The sequence below is a fragment of the Rhyacophila brunnea genome, unplaced genomic scaffold (genome assembly GCF_057557595.1).
Source record: "Rhyacophila brunnea isolate RB1 unplaced genomic scaffold, BYU_Rbru_1.0 scaffold_21, whole genome shotgun sequence".
In the NCBI taxonomy this organism is placed as follows: domain Eukaryota; kingdom Metazoa; phylum Arthropoda; class Insecta; order Trichoptera; family Rhyacophilidae; genus Rhyacophila; species Rhyacophila brunnea.
Window position 1 is genome coordinate 18,692,336 of NW_028232871.1, and position 5,347 is coordinate 18,697,682.

Here is a 5,347-nt window from a genome sequence, read left to right on the forward strand (position 1 = left end):
ATTAAAATATTCTTCTATCTAAAATTATCTATGGTTTAATGGCATAATTTTATATATCTTATAGATAAACGAATATTTTTTAATTATTGTATATTATTGTTTGGATTTGAGGGTCCTAATGATTTTTAAAACTAACAAACAATACATTGTAGTTTTAGCTCAATGAAAACAAATACGTTTGACTGTCAAAGTTTAGTGCGCACTATTTATGTCAGATCATATAACAGCCTACCTCTACCCTCAGCCAATGTGGTGTCACTTATCTTGTATACTATTTTTTGAAAGAAAAAAATGATGCCAGAAATGCGCGCTAATTAAAATACAAATTAAAAAAATATTTTGATGTTTATGGCAGACGAAAAAACAAATGAAAATAGTGTTGTTACCATTCAGTAGTACGAATTGAAAATAAGTAATAATTGAATTATACGTGCATATTATATATTCCGATAATTTCTAAAAATAATGCAGGATATTTTGTAAAGAATTTAAAACATGAAAAATATTTATTGGAACAGTTTTAGAAGACATTCTGGCCAATTTAATGATTACATTAATTACTCATTGTGGAAATACTACTTGTAAAGTAAACAAATGATGGGATTAGGTACTAAATGTATAGGGGGACTTCATGAAATCTTTTTTTGTTACAATTATAGATGCCAATATAAAGTTTTTAATGATGAACCATTATTTATATATATTTGTACGTCTTTAGATGGGCTTTATACCTATTTAGTGATAATAGCATACCGATTCGTTTAATTTAATTAAAGCTCATTAATACTACAATCCAAAGTTCAATACCTGGGCAATGAATTTGAAATACAATAATTTTTACGATCTTTTAATTTGATTAATTAAGTAAAAGAAATATCGCCAAAGAAAACTAATTATTTTAAGTATCATCTTACTAATTTCCAATTGACAAGAGGTAATTATATTTTTTTTGCAAAAAACAACCTTAGATCATTCAAAATTCGTATCGAAATGAAACAGCTTAGAGTGAGCGGAAACGCTCGATATTTCCTTTCATCGACGGCGAAATTGAATATCTGGGCAAGATGTTTACCTGGGGGCGTCACTTGTTGTTTTCCGGCGTCGGAAAATGAAAAGCGACGCTGTAAATCGACGCCAGTGATTTGTACGGGAAAGAAGCGCCGTAGTTGTTTGTGATACTTTTGTATGTAGGCCAATGGTTACTTACAACAAACCCAAGGTCTAAATTAGACACCCAGTTCTACCTACGTCAAAATATGACGAAGTAAACCCTTAATACAAGGTTGACTATTGTGGCTTAAAAAGATCTGCGTGATACATATTAGAGATTAGACGAACTAAAATATTTTCTAATAATATTACTTACAGCTAACATTATTAATTCATTTTTAAATTAACTTTTTTTATTCATAGAATAATTTATTAAGTAGAATAAAATAGAACATGTGTATATAACATACTTAAATCAATCTCAGAAACATATCACATTACCGTGAAGTGTACTTTTGACACGAAACCAGAAATTTATATCATCATCAGTCTGAATCTGTCCACTGCTGGACGAAGGCCTCTCCAAGTTGATTCCACTTGAAATATATCAATATCCGTAGTGATATTATTGAAGAGGGTTAATGCTCTCCCAATTAACATCACCAACAAAACAACTGATGCTTCCGATTTCTCAGACAGTTATCAGGGACACACAATATGTCAATATTACTAATAATGGAAAATAAAAAATTTCCACCGGGTATTAGTCGAGAAAAATATATGGCCAAATATAGGTATATAGTCAACAATAACAACTGTAAGGCATAAAGCCCACCAAAAAAGCGTTCGGTGCGCTCACTACTGAGTAGGCCCCCTCCCACCCGCGCATTACCCTTCACCTATGTAACAAGGGGCTCAAGGAGCACAAAATAATTATTATTATCAGCGTCTCTCATAACAAAGCAATAAAAATATTATAAAATTTCTCGGGGCTTGTAATTAATATCGGACACGCAATAACTAAACAAAGAGTTCGCTGTTCTTAAATAATGGCTTCCTGCCCGTCTATCGACTACGTTTCGAGGAGCGTGATTTTGCTTGCCGTGTTCAATGAATGGACTACGTTGTATTTTCGTTAATTCGTATCGTTGAGAAGCCAAAAACGGTGACTCATGGGGCAGGCGGGCACAAGGCGTCGTCAAATCCAGTGTGCGTTGTATTTTCGATGATTCACATAGAAAATGCGCGAGCGCCCCAAGCCTGCTTTAGTGGACTTTATGCCTAACAATAATCACAAGTGTCCTGCTCGATTCCTGCGCACTAGAAGAAATTGTATATGCTCATATTCATGGTTATATTATTTCAGCATAGAAAAAAAAAGTTTTAATAATATTAATCACAATATAATTACTAATTAAATCAGAGAATAAGTGCGAATCTATTTTATAATAATTTTAGTTAATACCATTAAAATTATTACGCCAAAGAAATCTTTATAATTTGTTCTGAATGGTATTTGAATTTGAACCCACGACTATGTAGGTAGGTATATGGGCGCAATGTTTTACTAATAATATTAATATCTATATATAATTATATACAATCATTACTTACGGACTGTTATTTCGAATCCCCGTAATACTGGCGGCCATGTTTTGTAATTCTGAATCAATTAAGGCCATGCATTAGTTGAGGCACGGTCTAAAAAGATCGTTGCTAGGCGATGTGCGGATTGCGGGTCGCGGGTGCAAAAGACGCCTGTCAAACGAAATATTATTTCTCATATAAATCCAACATACGTCCATTTTATGTTCTGTTTATTATTCTATTAGTAACAATAATAATATATTCATTAACATGTTTTCTTTTTAAAGTAAATGGGTAACGTTTTTAGTCATCTTTACACGATTTTAGAATTAATTGGCCCGTCGCCATCACGCAGCAAAGTGACGTACTATGTCTGACTCCACGTTCTCTCAATGAATGCGAAGCGAGTACAAAATTTCGTCGCGCGTACAGTTGAAAATTATTTGGCGTTTCACTGATGCGTCACCTTAACAATTGACACTAATCTTGAATCAAAGACGGGCTCAGGGGTTTACAATATAAATTTTACGTATTTCAGTTCAGTTCAGCACAGTTCACAGTAAGCTGTCTTACCAGTAAAAGATGGCCGTATAGCATTGAGATCAACAAAATGGGCGTTGTTCATGGAGCACACAGAACAGATTAATAAATAGAATTCCGATACGCTATACCGCAATACACTACATTCTGAATGTGTAAATGTCCTACGAAAATTAACCACGCATTATAGACATGTAATAGTGTGTGTTTCAACCTTCAAATATACAAATATTGAATGAGCATCAGTGCATAAACCGAGAGCAGTTGTCAGAACGAAGGACAAGCTTAAAATGACGTATTGTTGAGACGTGTTTGAAATTATCTCATATTCTTCCACACTCGAGATCGATTGCCTGTTACTACACACCCGTTAGGTATGTCGGAGTTTCCTGGTGCAGCATTACAGATATTAATGTTAAAATTTTATTATATTCAATAAGAACATCAATTTCATATCGATTCAAATATCTGATAATAAAACTGTCATACCTACGACATGATAATATTTACGAGCGCCTACCAGAATTTTATAGGTTATAGGTACGATATGGTTGTATTTTTAATTTACTTACCTGCCGGCTATTTTGTTCTGTATTACGGTATTTTTTGTTAGGTTTTTTTTATGTGTTTTATTTAGACATGAATTTGATCTCAATACTGTACGGCCATCTATTTCCGATGCAAAACATCTCACAGTGAACTGCCATAGGGGGCAATTGCATATGTACAATTTTACAGACACATGCATCTGGATATCTGCAAATATTATAGGTATTACGTATTTTACATCATGTATATTGTATAATGTACTTACCTATATCAAATAAAGAATGCTACATTCTTAAATCCCATGTATTATCATTGAATAAGTTAGATTAGTTAGTTATTGAAACAGTTTTATTATAGAATCGTTATTTGTTTTTAAACTGTTACAATAATTTTACAGACGTATCAAGGTGAAGTAGGGTAGTTAAGGTCACGTAAGTGAAAAAAAACACAGCTCAATTATAAGGTAAGGCAAAAACTAATTATCTCATTATAAATGCATGCGCTTTTATTTGACATGCAAATTTTGCTAGACCATATCGGCCAGTGGTTTTAAAGGTTTTTGGTTTCATGACTTTCATGGCGTGTGAAAATATTTTCACTTCGCTTTAAAAACGTTTACCTACATATTTTCTTCTCCGCTTGCATGAGCGTGCCCATTTGATTTTTTATTAGTTTTAAGTACAAATTATTAATAAATTGTAAAATCTTGAATAAAATTTTTGAACCTGAGTGAATCAATTTTAGATTACAGATGTATACGGCTTTTTATGTCATCCATAAAAAATAATACTTTGGTACTTCAAATGAAAATTTAAATTTATATGCAATATTATGTAGGTACCTACTTATTATTTTTACAATTTTTTTAAATTGTAGTATTTCCGATAAAATTATAGTAGTATCTTCGAATATATAAAATGTATAGTATATATAATTATATTACGGTTGGAAACACTGCTCTCTATGTAACGTGTACGATGTGGGAAGAGCAGTATGCTACGTTGAAATTTTGTTATCGCCAGACGAAAAAAGCCACCAAAAAATACAAACGAATATATCACTGTATTAGCGTATCACCATATCGCATTTTATTGTGTGGAATTATTAAAATTTTCGAATATATTATTATCCTTCGAGGCAGTGACGTCCCTAGGAAAAGTGCCGCCCTTAAGTAGACTTGGAAGCTAGAATGCCGTCAGCTTCCATTTTAAATTTCAAAGTATCTGCAAATTCTGCTTATTACCCACCTTATTATTTATTTTCGGCTATCTTAAACGGACGAATACACCAAAAATCATTAAATTGACATACCTACATACCATCTAATGAGAATTAGAACATTTCCACGAAACCTACTGTAAAACAGTGGTAATTTTAGGTAGGTACGTAGACGTTTGTTACGCTGATAGATTTGGAGACGCCGAAATTTTGGCTGTGTGATAAACTGACATTACAATATGTATTACAATACTATAATACTTATGTTGTCAGGATTCTTTATGCTTCGATTATTTTTTAATCTTAGCTGTAGATATTATTATAGTAATGATACGACAGCATTGTCTGCTTCATTAAAAACCGGTCTCAAAAGATGTAATATTTGTATTTTGTTCCTACATTCACCGCCCTAGCAACGCATAACCTGCCCACTCCCACGTGACGTCACTGCTTTGGGGTTCCA